The sequence below is a fragment of the Hevea brasiliensis genome, chromosome 13 (assembly GCF_030052815.1).
Source record: "Hevea brasiliensis isolate MT/VB/25A 57/8 chromosome 13, ASM3005281v1, whole genome shotgun sequence".
Lineage (NCBI taxonomy): Eukaryota > Viridiplantae > Streptophyta > Magnoliopsida > Malpighiales > Euphorbiaceae > Hevea > Hevea brasiliensis.
Window position 1 is genome coordinate 54,776,211 of NC_079505.1, and position 24,931 is coordinate 54,801,141.

Below are 24,931 nucleotides of genomic sequence, written 5' to 3' on the forward strand. Positions count from 1 at the left end.
TATCTAATTTTACTTAATTTTTTTTATTTCTTTTCTTTTCTCTCAGGTGCCTGACCTGGTATATGACCAGAATAAGGCCAAAAGAAGAAATCTTGGACTGTGATCCCAAAATAGATAGAACTCTAAAAGCTATCAGGAGGGAAAGGAAACATCAAGAGCATGATTAAGAAAATCCTAAAATTCCAACCATGGCCAATAATAATGACAGGCCAAGGCTCTTGAGAGACTACGGAGCTCCATCTGTCCAAGGATTTCAGCCTAGTGTCACAAGACCCACAGTGGAAGCAAACAACTTTGAGTTAAAACCAGCACGGCTTCAAATGATTCAACAAACCCAGTTTGAAGGTTCACCAACAGAAGATCCACACTATCACCTCTAATGCTTTCTTGCCCTATGTGACACGTTTAAGATGAATAGAGTGTCTTATCAAGCCATAAGACTAAGAGCATTACTATTCTCCCTTCGAGACAGAGTAAGGAAGTGGTTACTTTCTCAACTAGCTGGAACGTTCACCACTTGGGAAAACCTCTCACAAGCTTTTCTAGCAAGGTATTTGCCACCTGCAAAGACTGTAAGACTGAGGCTTGAGCTCAACACCTTCAGACAAAAGGAAGGTGAATCACTCTATAACGCATGGGAAAGATATAAGGATCTGCAGAGGGAATGTCCACACCATGGCATAGAGCATTGGCTACAAGTGCAAAATTTCTATAATAGGTTACTACCCTCTACAAGGAGCGCAGTAGATTCAGTCGCAGAAGGTGACCTAATGGAGAAAACAGTGACACAAGCACTTGAACTTCTAGAGAGGGTCGCATATCATAATTATGAGTGGTCAAATGAAAGAGGAACCCCAAGGAGAACAGCAGGGGTTTTACAAGTGGATGCCCTAAGCATGATAAATGCTCAATTTGATTAGCTCACAAAGAGACTCGAAAGAATGCAAGCCAACGCTGTAGGGATGAACAGTCAACATCAGGACAGCTATGGAGGAGGATACATGAGTTCAGAATATAACAGCTTCAATGAACCTCCCACAGAATAGATGAACTATGTGAATAATGGAGGAAACTTCAACCAGAGTCAGCCCAGCAATCCATATTCAAACACTTACAACCCTGGATAGAGGAACCACCCAAATTTCTCATGGTCAAACCAACAGAATCAGCCAATAAACAAACAACAAGGGTACAAACCACCAGCACCCCTTAGATTTCAAAAAATAGGCCAAAACTTTGCACAGCCACCACTACCTCCTCAACCTCAGCAACCTGAACTGAAGATGACCATGGAATCCATGATAGAAGGTTTCCTAGCAGCTCAACAACAACAGAATGAATTGATTAAATAGCTGACTTCCTGAATAGACCAACTTGCTACCCATAACAAGATGCTAGAAAATCAAATTGCTCATCAAGCAAGTTCTTCAAGTAAGGCTGCTGGTAAACTACGTAATCAATCAGAGATGAACCCAAGAGAGCATTGTAAGGCAATTACATTGAGGAGTGGGAGAACTCTAGTACAACCAGAGGAAGAACCGACAGAGGAAACTTCAAAAAAATCTAAAAGCCAAGCAGAGAAAAAGGAGGAAGAAGCCAAGAAAGATCAAGAAGAGGAAGTAGGGAAGAAAAAGAAGTTACCAGAGCCATACCAGCCTCCCCTATCTTTTCCTCAAAGATTTTAGAAAGCCAAATTGGATAAGCAGTTTGGGAAGTTTTTAGAAATTTTACAAAACTTTATATCAACATTCCCTTCACTAAAGCACTCTCTCAGATGCCATTCTATGCTAAATTTCTTAAGGAAATTCTGTCAAAGAAAAGAAAATGGGAAGATTATGAGACAGTTGCACTAACAGAGGAATGCAGTGCCATACTGCAAAACAAACTGCCTCCAAAGTTCAAAGATCTAGGAAGCTTCTCTATACCCTACCTCATTGGCAACAAGAAAATAGACAAGGCCCTCTGCGATCTTGGGGCAAGTATGAGTTTAATGCCTCTATCAATATGCCAAAAGCTGGAGATCAGAGAACTGAAGCCCATGACAATTTCACTGCAATTGGCTTATCAATCTTTTAAATATCCTGTGGGCATACTTGAGAACATCCTCATCAAAGTGGGCAAATTCTTCATTCTAGCAGACTTTATTGTCCTTGAGATGAAAGAAGATGTTCAGATCATTATCATCTTAGGAAGACCATTCTTGGCAACCGTCGGAGCAATCATAGATGTCAAAAATAGGCAAGTTCAAGAAAGGAGAAGAAGAAGTGGAATTCAACTTGTTCGACACAATGAAACACAAATTCGAACCTGACAAATGCTTTAAGGTTGACATAATTGACAAACAAGTTGAAGAGGAATTTCATAAGATATATCCTAAAGATCCTCTTGAAGCATGCATTGTGCACAGCCACACACCAAATAATGAAAACACATAAATAGCAGCCTGTGCACAACAGTTAGCAGCTCATCCACCCCTACCCTTAGCTCAAGCTTCTGAGATGGAGAAGTTGAAGGAGGAACAAACCAAAAGCAAACCAGAGAGCACCACTAAATAAGTAGAGCTTAAACCTCTCCCCTCCTCACTAAGGTATGCATTTCTGGACTCAAACTCTAAATATCCTGTTATAATCAATGCTAGCCTGTCTAAGATAGAAGAGGAAAAATTGCTAAGAGAACTTAGGACCCATAACAAGGCCATAGGGTATAAAATAGAAGACCTGAAAGGGATTAACCCCTCAATTTGCATGCATAGGATACCTATGGAAGAAAACAGTAAACCCACTATCGAGCACCAAAGAAGACTTAATCCAAACATGAAAAAAGTAATCAAGAAAGAAATTTTGAAACTATTAGATGTAGGTATCGTATATCCAATTTCTGATAGTAAATGGGTTAGTCCAGCACATGTAGTTCCTAATAAGGGTGGGACAACTATTATCCAAAATGCAAACAATGAACTGATCCCTACAGGGTAGTCACTGGTTAGCGAATGTGCATAGATTATTGGAAATTGAGCAGTGCTACTAGAAAAGACCATTTTTTTCTCCCTTTCATTAACCAAATGTTAGAGAGGTTAGCGAAACACTCTTACTTCAATTATCTAGATGGGTACTCGGGATTCTTTCAAATTCCTATTCACCCAGAAGACTAAGAAAAGACCACATTCACTTGCCCTTATGGAACCTTTGCATATAGGAGAATGCCTTTTGGTCTTTGCAATGCCCCTGCCACTTTCTAAAGATGCATGATGGCTATTTTTTCTGATTATATTGAAAATATCATGAAAGTTTTTATGGATGATTTTTCTGTCTATGGAACTACTTTTTATGATTGCCTAGCTAATTTATCTAAGGTGTTGCAAAGATATGAAGAATCAAACCTGGTCCTAAATTGGGAAAAATGCCACTTCATGGAAAGGGAAGGTATAGTTCTGGGACATTTGATATCAGAAAGAGGAATTAAGGTTGATAAGGCAAAAATTAAGATCATTGAAAACATGCCACCACCAACATCAGTCAAGGGAGTGCGAAGCTTTTTGGGACATGTAGGGTTCTACAGAAGATTCATTAAAGATTTTTTCAAAATAGCTAAGCCACTTACTAACCTGTTAAGTCAAGATGTTCCCTTTAATTTTGATGAAAATTGCCTTATCTCTTTTAACAGGATAAAAGAAGCCCTGATCTTAGCACCAATAATGCAGCCACCAGATTGGGGGCTACCATTCATGGTGATGTGCGATGCAAGTGACTATGCAGTTAGAGTAGTGCTTGGGCAAAGAAAAGATAAAAAATTCTATGCCATTTACTATGCCAGTAAGACACTCGACGACACACAAATAAATTATGCTATCATAGAAAAGGAATTCCTGACAGTAGTGTTTGCAATCGACAAATTCAGATCTTACCTAATTGGGTCAAAAGTCATTATATTCACATATCATGCTGCTGTCCGGTACCTTGTGAATAAGAAGGAAGCAAAACCAAGGCTAATTCGATGGATTCTACTCCTGCAAGAATTTGACCTTGAATTCAAGGACAAAAAGGGATCCGAAAATGTAGTAGCTGACCACCTCTCTAGACTAAAACTGGAAGACATAGGGGACATTGAGATTTGCCAATCAATGATTCATTCCCTGACGAGCAATTACTAGCACTCTCCCAAGCTCTATGGTATGCTGACTTTGTTAATTTTCTTGTATGTAGGATTTTGCCACCCAATATGTCTTACCAGCAAAGGAAGAAATTCCTACATGATGTGGGATACTACACATGGGAGGAACCTCTGCTATACAAAAGATACAATGATGGACTAATAAGAAGATGCATACCAGAGGAGGATATAGAGAGCATCATCCAACACTGCCATTCATCACTATATGAAGGACACTTTGGCACCACAAAAACATTAGCTAAAATCTTGCAAGCTGGATTCTACTGGCCTAATATGTTCAACGATGTGAGATCCTTCGTGCTAGCTTGTGATCAATGCCAAAGAACAGGCAACACTTCAAGAAGGAATGAAATGCCACTGCATGGTATACTTGACATAGAATTGTTTGATGTATGGGGGATAGACTTCATGGGTCCATTCCCCTCTTCCCATGGAAACAAGTATATTCTGGTTGGTGTTGATTATGTGTCAAAATGGGTAGAAGCAATAGCCACACCAACCAACAATGTTAAAGTGGTCACAAGGTTCCTTAAGAAGAATATCTTCACAAGATTAGGGACACCACGAGCAATAATCAGTGATGGAGGAAGTCACTTCTGCAATCAACAATTCAAAACACTATTAAAAAAAATATGGAGTGACTCACAAGGTCGCCACAACTTATCATCCTCAAACCAGTGGCCAAGTAGAAATCTCAAACAGGGAACTGAAGCGGATTCTAGAGAAAACTATAAACCAATCCAGGAAGGACTGGTGCATGAAGTTAGATGATGCATTGTGAGCATACCGCACTGCATATAAAATCCCAATTGGCACAACACCCTTCCGATTGGTTTATGGAAAATCATGCCATCTCCCTGTCGAACTTGAGCATAAAGCTTACTAGGCAATTCAGATCCTAAACTTTGACCTTAAACCTGCTGGTGAAAAAAGGCTCCTACAACTGAATGAGTTGGAAGAAATCCGACAGGATGCATATGAAAATGCCAAAATCTTCAAAGATAAAACCAAAAGATGGCATGACATGTAACACCCTCACTGTAGCAATTCCATACATTCTATTGTTTAGGTGACCGGTGTCAGTCTGGACAGCTAAAACGTCTGGAAAAATATTTAGACTAGAGTGAGGAGTCATAAATAACTCAAATAATAAGAAGAAAAATTTAGGAAAAATTTTAGAAATAAAATACAATCAAGTTAAATGAGCTGGTGCCCTAGCGATGGGTAACCCAGTGGGAAGTTGCGGTCTTCGCAGCTAAGAGCCCTAAACCCAGGAGAAAATTTATAAAATAATTTTTGAGACTCCAGAGAAGAGTCATTAAGGTTTTGATGGCATTAGAATGCAAAGAAAATGCTTAGAAAATTTTATCAATCAGTACAGACGATTTTGGCTCTTTAAGCCAAACGGAGGGCATTTTGCTTTTTTCGCCTTCAGAGATGATTTTTGACCAACTTGTATATTTAAGTAAATAAATTATATGATATAAAATATGAATAAATATTGCTAAAAATTAAATTAAAAATGAGTAGTAAAGAAAAGAAAAGAAAAGAAAAGAAAAGTAGAATTATGACATCACATGATGTCATTAGGGAGCTCTCCACCAATCACAACTTAACAAAATTGCTTAAGGGATAAAAGTGGACAGCAGTTGCCCATCCACATGAGCTAGTTTCTCCAGCAGTTTCTATAAACGAATAAATATATAAATGAGAAGAAGAGGACAGCAGAATCGGGAAAGAGGAGAGGAGGAAAAAGAAAGGAAAAGAAAGAAAGAAAGGAAGAAGGAGAAGAAGAGAAGGGAAGAGGGAGTTGGTGCCGATTTTTTTTTTCTGAGTTTCTATAGCAAGAAAGAACACTAACAAGGGGAAAAGAAGGGTTTTGGTCTAAGATACAAGAATTAAAAAGAGAGGAATGGAGAAGGAGGTGAACAGTAGCAGAAACAGGGATTCAGCAGGGGCAGCATGTTTCTCTTCCATCCAGGTGAGTTTGGCTCAACTTATACCGATGATTTTTTTATATGTTTGAGGTATGTATGTGTAGAAGTAATGGGTAAAATTTGGTGATTGTTCAACGGTTGGATTTGAAGAAATATATTGTTGAACACAGGCTGTCTGCAAGTTGAATTCTGAATTTTGGCTACTGAAATTTGAGAAAAATAAATAGTTAGGATGCTTATAAATTATGAAATTTGGTAAAAATGATATTTGGGATGTTGAGGCTATTGTGTTAAAATTTGGTGAATTTTAGACTTGTGGTTTATGAGATATAAATTGTTTTGCATGAGCTGTCTGAGTAAGACTAATTTCTGCAAAAATTCAGATTTTGAAGGGTTGAATGAATATTTTGATATCTCATGATATAGAGATGATTTGATGCTAAAATTTTTACTGATATTGTATAGGGATTTCTTGAATATATGGTTAAAATTTGGGATTTATCTGACTGTTAGATCATTATATATAAATTTGAATGCACAAGCTGCCAGATTGGGTATTAATGGTTTGTGGATTTGAGATTTATGATAGGAGTTTAGTCCAATTTAAGGGAAAATGCTGTTGAATTTTTATTGGATATTTAATTTGAGAAAGTGAAGTAATAATTTATTATGATTATTATGATTCTTGGAGAAATCTTGAAGAATAACAAGCTCAAGTTTGGTTTCAAAAAGTTTAGTGCTAATTTTACCTTTCTCCTTCTTCTAACTTTGAAATGTAGTAGAATTATAAGGAACTTACTTGAAAAACCAAAGAAAATGTCCATGAAGAAAATGTCCATGAAGGAACTTACTTGATGTGTTTGATGAGTTTATATATGTTTATGAATGATGAAGGATGCTTATATATGCATTAGAAGGGAAGATTGAATGAGTTGCATGAATTAAGGGAGAAGGTGAGTTAGGGTTTTAGGCAAAATTTAGGTTTTGCTCATGTGTTAGTGAATGGAAGTCCTAATGGTCAATTAGTGACTATTTGGCTGTGTTTGATGAGGAATTGAAGTGAATTGTACCTTTGGTTTTGAGGTTGGGTGTGCTGCCTTAAGTGCCCTGCAGGTCTGGATGTGAATCTAGCATGTTTGGATAGCTATAACTTGGGTTGTGTAGGTTCAATTAGTGCAAGGCTAATTGGACATGAAATTAGACACATAATGGCACAACTTTGATGAAGGAAACCTGTCTAGAAAACAAACTTAGAATGCCCTAAAAATTGACCAAATCCGGGTAGCACCAATTCTGCTTGGGCAAAATGACCAAATGAACAGTGTTCATTCATTTAGTATAACTCAGTGTAGAAATGTCCAATTGACCTGAAATTTATATCAATGGAAAGCTGAGGCAATTTAGAACAACTTTCATGTAGAACACAAACTCAAATTCTGGACTTAACTAAATGAAATTGCTAGCCAAAATTGGCTTACCAAATCTGGCAGAACCAAAAAGTGCCCAGAAATTCTGGGTAAAAGCAATCTGACCAGTTATGGTGAAATAGCCATAATTTGAGCTAGAAAACTCCAAATGGGGTGATTAAAAAAGTGAAATGTAACTAGACGCAATAAAGAACAACTTTGATCAAGAACATTTAGCCAAATTCTCACTGTAGAATGGCCTAATGGAATAGTGAACTCTAGCACCCAAAACTGAAATTTCTGATTTATTTTCTATTGGTTAGAAGTATGGATTGGCAACTAATGCCAACACTTTTGGGAACCAAAATGTGGTAAATCTATGTAATTAAAACTCATGTAACTATTATATATGAGAAAGTCAATATTTTGATTTAAATGACCAAATGAATAGTAACCTTACATGTTAAGTACAAATATTCAAGAAATAACTTTGTAATATGCCCTAGTAGGCCTAATGTGATTGGTTTGGATAGGTTGACATGCCAATAGGATTCTGATAGTAGTACTGCGTATGGCTTCATGCCATTCTGTATATTGTCGCAAGGGATTTTGCGGTCGCCTGGACGATCACTCACCGAAGTGGGAAAAGTGAGGAGTCGCCACCTTAGTTTTGAGGGAAACTAAAGAAAACCATTTGGGAAGATAAATTAAAATGAAACCACTTCAAAACAGAGATTTTAGGTTCGGGGTACCTCGTCCCTTAATAAGGGTAAGTAGATTTAATTTTGCGTTCTTTATAAATTAGTTAAGAGGGCTCGGATGGAAATGTTAATCCTTTTTCAAAAGGAAATTTTGATCTTTCACTAAATTCGGATCACTCAGATACACAAGTAAATGAGACCACCTTAGTGAATTGACGTTACGAATTTTTTAGTTCTGAGATTATTTTGCGTACGGGTTAAGATTTGGTGTGAGAATCGGATAAGAACTCTCCTCCGATCTCTTTTAAGTTATTTATTAAAATTTTGGAGGGAGATCGGATAAGAACCCTCCTCCGATCTCCTCTAGATGTTTATTAAAACTATTAAGTTGAGACCGGATAAGAACTCTCCTCCGATCTTTTTTTTTAACGTTTATTAAAATTTTGAGGGGAGATCGGATAAGAACTCTCCTCCGATCTCTTTTAGATTAACAGGAGCCTGAAAGGGACCCGGATTTTAATTTCAGAGGATTTTAATTTCAGCTACATGACATAAGAGCTTAAAGCTAAGGATTCTGGCATTCAAAGATGTTGGGGATAAGGCTTCTCGATACCTTTTGGCTAGATGGGGAAAACTAGACTTGATTTACCGACCTTCCATGTATTCATTTTACCAATATCTATTAATGACCGATCTATTCTGTTTTGTTTATTTTGGTTTTATTCCACTTTATGACATCTTTGTCGAATTGTCACATTGCCACCTAATAGTTTGGCTATCTTCCTGACGCGTTATTCAGGTTCTCTCTTTTAAAAGAGATCCTTAAGTTACAGTTACCTACGTCTTACCGGACCATTTACACGCTACTAGGAGCTTGAGAACTTGCATTCAGAAATGACGAAGATTAATAAAATGACAGACTAATCACTAAAGAGATAACTCGAGAGTAACATTCTTTTGGGTCCTTTTGCACAAAATGAACTTGGAGAAAATCACATACGTAAGAAGAACAAAGAAAGTGCGAAAAATAAACGTAAACACTTAGTAAAACAAAGAATATGAGCTCTTACCGTGAGGAGCCAAATCCATTGAAATAGCTACTGGGTGGCAAATAGAGATAAGACAGTGGGTGATTAGCACGAGAGCTGATGTTCGTCGGGAAGTGAAGGGAGCTTAACTAAAATATGATCAGATTAAGATAAAAGCCGAGTGGAATGAAGTTTAGCTTAGACAGTGGGAATGAAAACAGAGATGATAAAGGGCTGAAAGTGGGGGTGTGACCAGATAATGAACAAACTGGAAATGTAGAGTTCGATTCGAATCCTTTTCAAGAAACACTTCAGAAAACTAGTTTCAAAAGTTTTTCCAATCAACACTTCAAAGTAGCGGAATAACAAACTGAATGAATTTTTCAGAGTTCTTCCGCTATAATAACAGCCTCTCCTTTTTGTCCGTCCGTCCCCCTTTTTAACAGTTTTTTTTCATGCAGGTATTTATAGGAATCGGGCGCTCCCTGTGAAGGGTCAGGATTTATTTTGAGGGAGATGGAGGGTCAAGATTTCGAAGGACATGATCGGATGTCCAGGAATTAAAGAGAATCAAAATGAATGGCTGAGATCCCTCTTCAGAACGTTTGTCCTTTTCTTCTTTCAATCTGACGGTCCCAGATCTTCTTGTCCGGAACGATCCAAGGGCTAAGAGCGAAAGACGCTGGTATTGTCGTCTTCTCTCTTGATCTAAGGGTTCCGGGTTTGTCCTTACAAGGGGGATCAACGGTGGAGATTGGGATGTACAGGACTGTCATGACATACCACAGTACTGTCAAGCATTGCGGCGATTCTTAGGCGTCGGTGGAGATCTGCTCGCAACGCTTTAACTACCTCGGCTCTGATTCTGACGACGGTTATTTGGGATTTGTCTTATTCTTTTTGCCTTCCGATCCCTCCTCTTTCTGATCTCTTTTACATGTTCTTTCCAATCTTTCATGCTGGTCTCCCATCTTCCGATCTATTATTCCGATCTTTCCCTTCCTTAGGTCCGGTCCGGTCAGAGCATTAATTGCCCCTCGATTCCCGAAGCGTTCGCTTCATTTTCTGCTCAGCAATAAATGCTCATTTTCCCCTATATATACCCCTGTTGACAGAGACATTTCCTTCATCTGATTTTCCTCTCTTCCTTTCTTACTTTCCCTGTTCTAGCTGCTCCGGTGGAAGTTCCGGCCATGATTGTGGTTTTTGATCTCTTTCCGATGAGCTTCTTTAACCACCGGCTGAAAATTTACGATCCCAGTGATCGCATAACCCCAACTGACGATGGTGAGAGAACTGGATTTGACCGATCTATATTGCGGACCTCGGTTGTATCGATCTCGAGTCACTCAACTGAGTTCATTCGGCTTCTCATCACATTGAGTGTTCCGACAACGGTTTCCTCCCACATTGGGTGCTCCGACAGCGGATGAAGCATCCGGTCGGCAGTATCCTTGGGATCAGTTATAAACTGATCCTTAGATCAGCCTTTTGATATAATCAGATCTCCAATGTATTCCGATCCTTAGAGATCGCCCAAATGATGTAGTTAGAACTTTATTGTAATCCGATCCCTAGAGATCGCCCAAATGATGTAATCCGAACTTTTGGAAATAAAGACTTCATTTTGTCGATTATCATCTTATTATTTTTGCATTGATTATTTTCGATCTCTAATGTGATTATCCGATCTGGTTCTTTACCTGAATGCCACTTAACTGATCCTTTATTCAAAACATTCAACTTATTATGCCGATCTCCAATTAACCGATCTCGGAACATTCGAATATTTGAGAGAAGTATCAGAACAGCTGTCGAGTCCCACCAATCGATGCGTTGCCTAGAACCTTGCGAGCATAAAATGCTCGGACTAGTATAAATAGGGGTGGGAGGGTTAGCCAGTTGTTCTCTCATTCCATTTTCAATCTCCTGCTCACAACTTCGAAGTTCTCTCGTTTTCTCAAGTTCTTCCGACGCCGATCAGACTCCGGTAAGGGCTTTGATCTTCTTTTTTAGTTTAAGTTCTTTATTTCTTTTGAAAATGAGCGGTGCCAAAGGTCAAAGAGCGGCGAGCCCTCCTTCCATTCAGTTCTCATGGTCGTCCGATGAAGAAGAGGTAGTCAGGCCAAGCACGCAACCTGAACCTCCTAGGGCTTCCGTTCCAGGGCGGGGGCGGGTCATACCATCAAGGCGTGCACTGCTTTGAGGAGGGAGACTCTCCTATAGATGAGCTACCGTCGGTTCTTGAGTATCCGATCGCAATCGTTTAGCCAAGAATACAACATTCGGCCTGATTTGTACGAGCTAATCAAGTGCCACGGCGATCTTCGTGTCGATCACTCCTTTGAAGAGAATGACATGGTTATGGTGTACGAGGAACAGTTAAAGGCTGGTCTTCGGTTCCCTCTAGATGACTTCTATAAGGAGGTCCTAAAACTTCACCGAGCGTGCATTGCTCAAATTCACCCTAACTCGTGGCGGATCTTGGTAGCCTTCCGAGGTCTATGCCGATCTAAGGGAATCAGACCTACGGCTAAGGTGTTCGCCGAGCTGCACAGACTAACTCGCCGAAAGGATGACGAACACTGGTTCTTTCAGTGAAGCCTCATTATGGCTCTTTTCCATTCTCGCCTCATCCCTTAAGAATTGGAAGAATCGTTTCTTCATTCCGAGGAGCAAAGATCCGATTGCTTTGAGGACTTCCTCAGAGGTGGTACCGTGGGCCTTTGCTTCAAGCATATTACCCTGAACCAGGAGGAAGGCTTAATAGTGATGGATCTGAAGAGTCTGGCCGCCACTCAAAAGTATTCTTGTTTGGATGCGGTGACTGCCGAGTTGCACCATTGGACTATTCAACTGCTCACTAGCCAAGACCGCGAACTTCCGCTCTCTGACCTCGGCATTGGTATTTTCTATATCTCAGCTCTCAGAACCTTAGCGATCTCACTGACCTTTTCTTTGTGCAGGCATGGCGGGTGGCGAGGGTTCTAGGAAGCGGAAGAAGGACAAAGAGATCTCCCGGAAAATAAAGGAGATGAAGCGTTCGGAAATGCTTCGAACGCCTGGTCATGAACCTGGGGAAGTACAAGGGGACCCTCCTCAACCTTCGGATCTGCCGACCGCTGAAGCTGTCCGATCTCCTCCTAGATTGGAAGAGCAGCCTCCGGCTCTTCCAGTTGTTCCAAGCACGGAAAGGGGTCCTTCTCAATCTTCTGGGAGGACCTCTTCTCGTGGCGCTCAAAAGCTAATCGAGTCCCTGAAGAATAACCGGACTGTTCGGGAGAACCCCGGTTTTGCCCAAGTCTTGGGGTCTTCCATCTTTCTTCGGGAGGATCGGGACAGGCTATCCTCGAACAGCCTTGATGATATCTTGACTCAATCCATGAGCCTGAACGTGGAGTGCCTGGTGAATCAGACCATGGTTTGGGAAAAGGTTCAGCATCTGGGTAAGGAGATCGGGAAGAAAAATCAGGAAGTGGCTTCCCTCCGATCCCAACTCTCATCCGCTCAAGATTATATATCTCAAGTTGAGGGGCGGGCGAAGTTTTATGAGGACAGGGTGGCCGAACTGAATCTTGTTCTGGCTGAAAGGAATCGGGTTCTCGGAGAAGTCCAGGCGCTACAGTGCCAACGGCCGCCAGTCGCCCAACTCATCGAAGAGCTTAAAGAGAAAGACGGGGAGCTTAAGGAGAAAGATGAAGAGATGGTGACGGGAATAGCCGGGGCCTATGTGAATGCTCACAAGGACCTCTTGGCCGAACTCCAGAAGCGTTACCCAGGGGAGGACTTCTCTTGGATGGCCGACCTGGCTCCTGGGGGTGATGATGAGGACAGTGAGGAGGAAGCCGAGGGTGAGAGAGAGAGTGAACAAAATGTAAATCAGGCTGGGGGTGACCCTCCAGCTGAATAGCTTGTACAAAAAAATGAAATGAAATGGGCTGTCTCTTTTGTTCAATGAATGGATGTGATTGGAAAATCTATGAATTGCCTAAGTATTTGATTGTATGAGCATAGCGAAACAAGAACTAAATGCAACTATTAATCTAAGTATAAGAGATCGGAAAGCACAATAAGCATGAGATCGGTGGGGAAGAAATACTGAATGGGACTTGATTAAAATTGAAAATTTAACTTGAACACTTAAGATCGGAATCCTCATTAAACCGAACCAAAACCTTAGCTCTTAATCTTTCGAAAAGGAGATCGGCAATAAAACTGGTAAGAAAAGATCTCGTGCCAGTTCATTTCATTTATTAGGAATATACTTGACGGGTCCTGATTTTCGACAATGGGTTTGAGAGATCGGTGAGCGATAGACTGGTAAAGCTTTGACTGATGCGAGAACTTAACAATTTGATTTAATTCTTTGCGGGGAGAGATCGGAATTGTGACAGCCTATCAAAGAGGGATCGGAAATGTGATTAGCTGTCCGAAGGAGACTTAGTACCGGGGATCGATTTCAAAGTTTTATTGATTTTGGGGATCGGCCAAAATATGGTGTCGACATATATGATAGCCTATGGCTATACTGATTATGATGTTATACTTGGCTTTATGCCTTATTGCTTTTATGGCTTATTAGCCATTCTGTCTGCACACCGGGAGACACATTGTGATCGATGGTGTAACGGCCCAAGATACCTGGTACCCAGTGCTAGTTTACCCGTTTATCCAATCCGGTCAATTTGTATAGGTTACTTGGGCATGGAAAAGTATAAATGTAATTGAATTGATTATTAAAGGAAGTAAGGAAACTAAATATCAAGATAAAGAACAAGAATGATTACAATAAAAAGAGGTTCAAAATCATCAAGAAAATGATTAATAAAATGCTAGAAAGAATTGAAATGAACTGGACTGATGATAAAAAAAAAAAAGTTATCTATTATTAAATGCACTGGAAACTTTAATTATTATGAAATAATTTAAGATAACCTAGAAGGTTTTCAATTAAAGGATACAAAAAGATTAATAATAAAAATATAACTTAAATAAATGTTACAAATGTACCTTTCATAATAATATTAAGTTAAGAATAATGCTATTAGAATATTAGTATATTGTATATTCTTACTGTAACCTTATAAATTAAGCACCTCCAAAGAGGATTAAATTAGGAAAAAAAGGGATATTAAATGCTAGCAACCTTATTGAAATATAATCAGATCTAAATTATCTGAATCATGTTTTATTTCTATCTGTATTTTATATATTATTTTCTTTGTTATATTATTGCACCACTAAGCAGAAATGCTTAGCTCGATGGATTTGTTTCCTTGCACAGGTACTAAAGGTAAAGCCCAGCGAATATTAAACAGAGATTTTAAAGTTCTGATCTACAGAAGTGTCTGAAGTATTCAAGGTTGTCACCTCCTCAGCAATGCATGTAGATAGGGCCCATATAGGTCATAATTTGTATGTTGTATAAAATTCTTAGTTATAGTATTATAATGTAAATTATGAAAATGTAATTAATAGGTATGTGATATAAATTAATAAATCACTTAATTCATATGTGATTAAATTGTATATCATGTAAATTAATGAAGATTGAAAATTTTCATATATGAGTTGAGCATGAATGGGAATGTATGAAAATGGATATGAATGAAATTGTATAGATTTGAATATTAAATTGAAATATATAGATGATGCATGAAATGATGAGATTTTTATTTTAAAATATTATTAAAATTTTTAAACAGGTGAATAGTAAAACAAGTCAATCGATAATAAAATAGGAGAAACTTCGTTAGTTTCTCTGTCGAAAAATAATTGACATTAAAAGATAATAACTTGAAAATGATTAAAGGGATAAAGTAAGATAAGATAGGGAACTCCGGCACCGAATGTAGCACGCCTTACTCGGCTACACTGTAATCGGGTGAGAGGTGTTACATGACAGGCGCGTAGCAAGAAAAGAAATAAAAGAAGGCGACCTTGTCCTGTTATTCAACTCTAGATTGAAACTCTTTCCAGGGATGCTGAAATCATGATGGTCTGGACCTTTTAAGGTCACTCAAGTCTTCCTGCATGGAGCAGTAAAAATGTGGAGCAAAACCTCAGGAGCATTTAAAGTCAATGGACAGAGGCTAAAGCCTTACTTTCAAGGAGAACCCATAGAAAAGGGAGTCAACTGCACCCTCGACCATCCTCTAGATAGACCATGATAGAATGAACGCAGAGTCGAGCTAATGACTATAAACAATTGCTTTTTTATGAGGCAACCCAAAATTTCTAAATTTTTCTTTCTTTCTTTCTTAATTTAAATTTGTTAATATTTGTTTGCATTTTCTTTTGTAGGAACCCCAAAAATCTCAAATCCAGATAAGGAAGGGGGAGAAGAGAATAAGAAAGGAGGGGAAACGTCAAGTCAACTCCACACTAGAGGAATTTGAACACAATCAGGGAAGTAACCATGCACTTAATCCTTGCATTCATCTCATTCGTATAAATAGGAATTCTCTAGTGTGAATCAAGAACTTAAAATAAGAGAGAAAAGAAAAGCCAGAAAATTACACGGCCCATGTAATAATTTACATGCCCCGTGTAACATTCTGGAACTCGAAAAAAGGATACAGGAAGTTACACGGGTCTCCCGGGTAAATTGCACGGTCCGTGTAACATCATCAATAAGGTAACTTAGAGGACAGTAAGTTACACGGGTCCTTGAGCCAATTAAATGGCTCGTGTATCTTAGCATAAGTAACAAAATTTTGGGCAGTAAGTTACACGGGTCCTCGAATGGAATTACACGGCCCGTATAACTCAGCATAAGTGATGAAATTTTGGGCAGAAAATTACACAGCCCTACATGTCGGGACCCGTGTAGTGATACATGACCCGTGTATCTCGTCGCAGATGAGATTCCTAGGGCGCAAAACGCGTGAAATGAAGGGTCACAATGACCCTTTAAATGCCCCTCTCTTCCTTAAACTGCTCCCCATGCAAAAGCCCTTCCTCTCCAACCTTCCTAGCCTATAAAAACCTCTTAAATCTCTTCTCCCTTCACCAAACCCTAGTGTTCTCTTTCCCAAAATTAATCAATGGCTCCTGCAAAATGATCTGCACGAAGAATGGGGTCTTCCTCGAGGCAAGGAGGAGAATCCTCACCTTCTCCCCCTTAGCCAACACCCCAATGCCCAAGAACAAGGGCAGCCTCTCTTTAACCATAACCCTCTCAACCAGCCCCACCACAACCCTAGCCATGAGCAGCTCCACAACCCGAAATCTCCATTCCTTGGGGATTCCGTGATGATGCCCACAAGGCCATTTTCACCCGACTTCACACCTAGAAAATTAGCTCCACAAAATATGTGGATTTCGCACTACTGGAGCAAATCGAGCTACAAGACAAGATCAATAGACTCCTCGATAGCATCGGGTAGACAAGGTTTACCCAACTCTAATTCCCCTTATACCGGGACACCACACTGGAGTTTTTGGACAGTTTCAAAGCCACCTTATGGCCCCCAGACTGGGAAGATAGAGGCAGAATTGAATTTCGCCTCCTCGGCATCGATCGGATAATGAATGTAGATGAGTTCATTGCCATCTTCGGCTTCGACAGCACCGACCACCAAGAGATCCCTCGGAACCACATGCTCTACAACAACATTGACTTTTGGAGTTCCATAGCCCCAAACACGGAGCCTTATAACTCCAGCAAGTCAAAATCCTTGAGTATCACCAGTCCAGCCCTACGTTACATGCACCGGTTAGTTGCCCACACCATCATGGGCCGTGGTGATAGCCTTGGCATGGTAAACTCTAACGAGCTCTTTTTCCTGTGGTGTATGATCACCGGACAGCATTGCAGCACCGACTTCTTTTTCTGCAACCATCTTTGCCGCCTCTGTCACTAGCCCACAGGGCACATCGTGCTTGGTGGCCTCATTATAACCATCGCCCTCCACTTCGAATTCGTCCTAGGACATCACAGGCTGCGCTCTATCAGCGGAACATCAAAAATTGATCAAACCATCTACATATCCATTGGGGATATGTAAGAAGGTTGGCAACACCTGCTACTTACTTGATGCTGAAGGGAATGCCATCCCTTGGAGAGATGAAGCACAAGAAGGACTTAGCAAGACCTCGCAGCTACAGGTGAAAGCCCAAGAACCATTCTTTCATGAGTCCCCCGTTCGAGTGCCTCTATACACACCACCACCACAGACCCTATCCTCACATACCTACAACATATGGAGACCACCATTAACAATAGGATGCGAGCAATCGAGGACAACCTCCAGGAAGCCCACAATAAGCTGGACATGCTAATGGGGAGGCTCGATGAAGAGGAGCCATCGTCGCCATCATCACCATCAGAGACCTTAGAGCTAGGACTATAGGATAGGTTCTTTATTGTAAAATCTTATATACCTTTGTCTTAAACTGCAATCATAGGTCTCTTTTATTTGCTTTCTGTCCAACCTTTCCATGCTTAATACATAATATGCTTTCTTATTATTTTTGTACGGTTTTCTCTAATTTTGCATATTATGCTGACATTGAGGATAATGTCCGATTCAAGTTTGGGGGTACAAGTGTATTTCATGTCTTGCATATCATTACATTGCTTAATTTTATCTATATTATTCTTGTGTATCAAAATTCCAGAAAAATATTGAAAAATTTTTGAAAATTTTGAACTTTGAATTGTGAAACTTAGAACTATAACCAATTTCTAGTAAGCTAATAACTGGACTCCACGGGATAGAGGAATGAACGTATCTGAATAGGCAAAGAGGGATTTTAACATGTTGTCTATGAAAAACCTAATCTCTTTAGTGGAACTAAACTAGTTAAACCCCTTCATAACTATTAATTTGTCACATTGAACTTCTGAAGTTAGGAAAAATTTCCTGAAATATAAACAAACCTGAAAATGACTCACCAGCTCTAGAACATGTCTCTTGGACTATCAAGGCGAAATACTAGCATATGCTTGATGAAAAAAATGATTAAGGCATTCTTTGATATAGCCAAATTAAGCCTTAGCCACCCTTAGTCACAATATGTCGCTTGCACCCAACTTGAGCCTATATTTTTACCTATATGATTTTCCTTGTTTACCCATAATTATTGACCTAGCCCCTAGCCTAAACACATACCTACCCTTTTGAGGAAGCTAAATGCATAAGTAAAAAGTATATTAAGTGTAAAAAGGAAAATGGACAGAGAATGAAGAACTCGAGAAAGAGTGCAAGTGTCACACCCTACTCTCCCGTAAAATGTAACATGATCCCGTAGTACACCTAATGAATTACCGTACTTCGCCTACCGATAACCCATTAGATATACTACAAGGGATTTTAAAACAATTTTCGTGAAATTTAAATCATCGATTAAAATCTGGTGTTATAAATTTTTTTTCAAAATTTCGGCAAAGTGCCGGCCGCGTTTTGAGAAAACAGTTCTTCAAACCTGAAAAGGAAAAACACTCCCAATATGTTTTCTCAAATACAACTCCAAGAAACTTTATTTCATCTCACAATTCAATCTCAATAATCAATCATTTCATTTTCAAATCAACCTCATCATAAAAGAAACATTTCATTGATTACAAGACTCAAAAATTAATATTACAAAACTATTCAAGTAAATGAAACCTCAAATTTACATTTACAATAATTTACATTTAATTACATACCAAAATATTTTACAAGAGTTTTTATACAACTGCTCAAATAATTTACATACATATTATTACATGCATACATCAAAACCTGTGTACATGGGTATACCTGGAGCTGATCTGAATGTCTCTTTAAAGAAGCTTACTCAATTGCTCTATGCTCTTTTCACTTGCGATAGCATACAAAGCTATCGCTGAATGGTAAACTTAGTGGTGCACAACTATAATTTAAAACATAGTACAATATACATTGACAAAATTTACAGTAATTAATTTGGAAATTTGAATATTCATCAAATTCCAAAAATCAAATTATTCATTACCAATAACATAAATCGTTTGTATGAAATGACTTTGATCACGAAATTCAATTTATCAAATCATAACTAACCATTTAAGGTAATTCTAACAAAATCAATTATACATAATTCATAATTGAAATCACAATTCTTTACCATTCAAAAACATACTTTATCTCGAAAACCATTCTTTATCTCACTAACTATGCAAGACAAATCCGAAAGGGCCATCTTCGGGGTAATTCTAACTCCCTATAGTCGGGGAGGTCGAATCAGATTCTAACTCCCTATGGTCGGGGAGGTCGAATCATCGTGCACAGTACACATCACAATAATGAATCTTCCGAAAGGGCCATAACAAATAAGAACTTAGATCTAACCTCTAATAAGAGGAGAATCTAAGCCTGTGCACGTACCATGGTAATTAAAACACAACTAACTCCATTGTCTTCTCAACAAATGAGAGAGACGGGTAACAACCTAGTAAAGCATCTATAGTGAGATATAAAACAATATCGCAATCTATTTAGTGAGCATAAATCACAATAGAATTCGATTCAAAGTCAATTCCAATATCCAATAATTTTTATGCTCATCACAATTCAAATAATAAATTTGCATTTTTCCATGCAAATTGCCCATCACAATTCAAAACATGTTCTATCACAATTTTCCAAAACATAATTTATTCAATCCACAACAATGCTTAATACTTGTGAAAATACCATTTCACAAAGCTAAATTCATACATACTATAATAATTTCAATAATCATTGAATTAAATCCAATGCTTGTTAAACATAATACATAAGAAAAAATGTCATTTAATAATATGAAATATTCAGAACAAAATTAGTTAAAAACTAGTTATGCACAAACCTGATTTGAGTCGCTCCTAGGCCTTGACTCAATGTTCTTTATGCTTCTCAATATCCTTATCAACTGAAACACACAATTTAAAGTGTTTCAGTACTCAATGAATTTGTTTCCAACCATAAACAATATCTAAACTTTCTTGGTACTATTCCCTTTAATTTATTTCATTAGTCAACTTATAATGTTGACCCTTGATGCACTCTAAGTGAGTCAATTCCAATATTACCAATATGTCACATTTTAGAGCCCTTTAGTGTTGGTATATGTTACCAAATTAATTTTCAAGTGTATTGTATTTTATTGCAATTTATCGGATTTCGGTGTACTATTTTGACCTAGACGGAGACCTAGTTCCCTCGGTTTTCGGGTTTCGGTTTAAACTACAAACTTGTAGGTCTATGTCTTATTGCATGCGGAGTAAAATTTTAGGTCATTCTGAATTGTGTAGACCAAGATATGGTCAATTTACCAATGCTGGATAAAATGCACTAAAATGGTAAGCTTAGGTCATTTTTAGGTCACTTTTGGTTCAGTCAGTTTTGGTACCTGAATTTGTGCAAGCTATTTGGCTTGGTTCTGGCCATTTCTGGGCTTTGTTGTCTTCATAAGAATTATAGATCTATGTCTAAACTATTAATGGTAAAAATTTCAGGTCATTTGGACCCGTTTAGAGTGAGTTATGGCTAAAACACTAACTACTACCCAAATGGTCAATTTTCAGGTTTTCAAGTCACTAATCCGGATTTGGTCATTTTTTAAGTTACCATCTAGGCAGAATTTTGGTAAGCTTCCTTCATGAAAGTTGGCGCATTTTGTGCCTAGTTTCACCTCCAATTGGTCTCATACCAATTGGAGTCACACACTTAAGGTTCTAAGCTAAAACATACACTGCCCTACTACACACTTCTCATCACTTACCAATTACATATTCAACACTTACCAAATTACTTCCTTCATGCCAATTCTGGTTTGTACCTTATCATTAACACCTTTAACAACACATTTTTGGTCATTTTGGACAGCTTGTAACCATTCTCAATATGCACACTATAATACAGAATTTTCTAAAGTCCATTTACATTATTTAACCACATGAACATACCCCATTTACATACCCAATTCCAAACCATTATACACATATCCATGCTGCCATCAATAACAACATCTTAAACAACCATAAACAAGTAAAAATAAGCTACATATACTGAATTTCCCTGGCTGCCAAAATGTACATCTCCATTAAAACATCAAACTTCAAAAATTCTTCCATAAATCAACCACAACCTTGGTTACACTTTTAATGAAACAAGAATTGAAACACTCACTTACCACTTTTGAAGTTCTTCAAAACCTCACCCAAACTTCTTCTTTTTGCTGCCAATGTTTTCCCCAAGCTGAGTATGCAATGTTTAATGAAGGATTTATGGTGAAAGGAAGCTTGAATCATGGATGCATGGGTGTGGATGTGAGTTTGGCCATGGAGTCTCCCATGGAGTTCATTTCGGCCACTCTTCCAAAGGTTGAAGATGATAGAATTTTTTGTCCAAAGGTTGATTAAAGGTTCACTTGAGTGATGTTAGTGGAGCACTAATTGATTAAAAATCTATTTTAATGTTAAACTTTTCAATTTTTGCAATTTGGCCACCACACTTTCACTATTTACATAATGTATCTCATTTTAATTTTTCATGGTATTTTTAAAGTTTAATATCATTTATTTTTAATGGGCATTTAGGTCAAAAGACAACTCGGGGTGTCAAATGACCACAATGCCCCTATTCGGGTTGCATTCTCGATTTTTCGGTAACACCGAGTTTTATCGTTTTCTCGATTTCTCATTTTTCTTTGTACTAATTAATTAATTTTTCTTTGATATTTCTAATGACATTTATACTTCAATAGACGTTTATTTAAGTCTTAAAAATATTTTTTAGGGTTCCCCGTGGTCCAAGACTAGTCAACGATCCACGCAGCAACTTCCTAATGCGGTCACCCATCACTATGGTTCTCGGCTCGTTTAACTTGGTTACGTTTCATTGCTATTATTTTTTCTTTTTTTTCTTGTATTTTCTTTTCTTGTATTTCATTATTTTATGTCTCCTCACCCATATCTAAGTGTAGTTCTAGGCATCCTAGCTATTCGGATAGACACTGTCACCGGAATACTAGAACGCACTACTGAACATAGGGGTGTTACAGCAAGTGTGAAATTGAAACTAAAGAAAAATCTGTCTTCCTAACCCAGCAAAAGCAATGAGTTTGGGGGAGAGGACAAAGGGACATACACATAAAAAAAGGAGAGAAAGAAAAAAAGCAAAAGGGAAAAAGAGTCCCAAGATAAGTATCATGGAAGCACGCATGGCACTATAAGAAACCAAAAGCTCTTCCTCTTCATACAAAACCAGTAGAATAAACTTAGTATACTTAATATTTTATGCACACATGCTACCCTCATATTTGCATTCCCTAAAAACCTTTCATTAACAACCAAGTCATTATCCCTTTAGCCCCATTACAACCCTTTTAAAGACCTTTTGATCTTTTGAAAAGTATGCTACATTAGTGGAGATAGAGAATCGAAATATGCCTATGGAGTTGGAATTAAATTAAACTCACTACAATTATCCATAATAGAGGCAAATTTAGAGGAATAAGTGTTTCTTAAATTTATCCTGATAAAACAAGTTATTTGTGACTTATTAATAGCCTTGCAGAGAGGAATAACTAGTCAAAACACTATGAAAGGAGGTGAAGTTTCAAACAGGCAGCTATTATAACCCATATGCCTTGAAAGAGGGTAAATGGTATGAAGGATTGGAGGAGTTCAATTATGTGCTTATCGAATTGTTGGTTATATTAGTGAGTTTTTCCCTAAAGTGCGTTCTAAAACAAAGTCTTGTTTTGCTTGAGGACAAGCAAAAGTTTGAGTTTGGGGGCATTTGATACTTTTGAATTGTATAGATGTTTTTAAGCACATTTGTATACTATCTCATAGCATTTAGGTAAGTAATCTCATGCATAGTAGTTGATTTCATTAGTTTTTGTAATTTCTATTGTCAAGCTCTTAATTCCATATTTTCTGCATCATTTTAGGTGTTTGGGTGAAGCCCTAGGGCATAGTAGTCCGGAAGGAAACTTGGAAAGGCCAATGGATTGTGAAAAGTTGCTGATACACCTTACATGGGTCGTGTAAGCAAAGCTACAGACCCGTGTAACCTTCTGCCAAATGAAAGTCAGAGAGCCAATGGAGGAACAAAAGTACATGGGTCGTGTAATTGGACCCGTGTAAGTCTCTGCCGAGCACAAGCTTGAAGAATTTTCTGAGAACAAAAGTATACGAGTCGTGTAACTAGGCCCGTGTAGCCAACACAGACCCGTAAAAACCTCTGTGCCAATGCAAGACTTCGCCATTCCACTCGAATAAGTTACACGGCCCGGGACCGTGTAGTGACACACGGGCCGTGTATCATGCGACAGCCAGTTTCCTAACTCGAATTCCCGCTCTTGTTTACACATTTAAAACAGACTCCTAAGGCTTTTTAGACTCAAAATGATCTAACCCTAGAACAGCTATTATAAATAGAAGCAGAAAATATCAGGGGGGGTGGGGGGATCAATCTTTTTACAGAACTTTTTAAGAGTTTCAGAAGAGTACTCGCTTCTGCATTCTCTTCAGCCGTCTTGAGGAGAAGAATATCAGTATCAAGGAGGAGTTTTTCAGCCAAAGTTCCATAAGATCAAAGCTGCAAACCCTCTTCGGTTCTTTCATTCCATTTCCTTAAACGGATTTTTATTGTTCTTTACTTCATTTTTATTATGTTTACTGAACTCACCATGAGTGAGTAGTTTTCATATTCTGGAATTGAGAGAGTAACCTTGTAATCATTATTATGGATAAACATTAAGTTTTATTTATTGGATTTGAGATTTGTTCCTTGATTTAATTTCTTATGATCTTAATGCATGCTATGTGTTGGTACCCACCTAGTGTAACACCCTCCCGGTAGCAACTCCGTATATTCTACTGTTCCGGTGACCGGTGTCGGTCCGGACAGCTAGAACGTCCGGAAAAATATTTAAACTAAAGTGAGGGACCATAATTAACTCAAATGTTAATAAGAAAAATTTAGTAAAAATTTTAGAAATAAAATACAACTAAGTCAAATGAGCCGGTGCCCAAGCGATGGGTAACCGGAGGGAAGTCGCGGTTCTCGCAACTAGGAACCCTAGACCCGGGTAAAAATTCATAAAATAATTTTTGGCACTCCAGAGAAAGGTCATTGAGGTCCCTATGGCATTAGAATGCCAAGAAAATATTTAGAAAAATTTTTCAATCGGTACAGACAATTTTGACCCATTAAGCCAAACGGAGGGCATTTTGGTCATTTCGCCTTCAGAGGTGATTTTTGGCCGACTTGTCCAGTTAAGTAAATAATTAATATGACATAAAATATGAAGAAACATTACCAAAAATTAAATTGAAATTGAGTAGTGATGAAAAGAAAAGAAAATGAGGAAAAAGGCTCATTTATGACATATGATGATGTCATTTAAAAAGCCACCACCAATCACATGTAAACAACCCTTTAATTAATCAATAAAAGAGACAAAGAAAGACCAAAAAATTCTGCTTTTCTTCTTCTTCATCCTCAAAAACGTGACCTCTCCCCATCTCCCTCCATTGATTTTCAATCCAAAGCTCCATTTCCCTCTCCATTTCACCCTAAAACCCTAGAGACCTTTCACAAAAATTTGTCCTTGCACCTTGCAAAACCTTTTGGCAGCCAAGAAGAAGAAAGAAAGTGAAGTTTGGGGCTTGGAAAAATCTGCCTACAAGAGGTTAGTGCACCTATCTACTTAAAACTCTTTAATTT

General features: G+C 38.3%; 1 non-coding gene across 1 annotated transcript; it reads right to left on the reverse strand.

Annotated features, from left to right (window-relative positions):
• Nucleotides 1-575: 575 nt before the first annotated feature.
• LOC131172304 (small nucleolar RNA R71) lies at nt 576-682 on the reverse strand. Its single transcript, XR_009142786.1, has one exon. It is a non-coding gene; the product is annotated as a small nucleolar RNA R71 (small nucleolar RNA).
• Between the last annotated feature and the right edge of the window lie 24,249 nt (nt 683-24,931).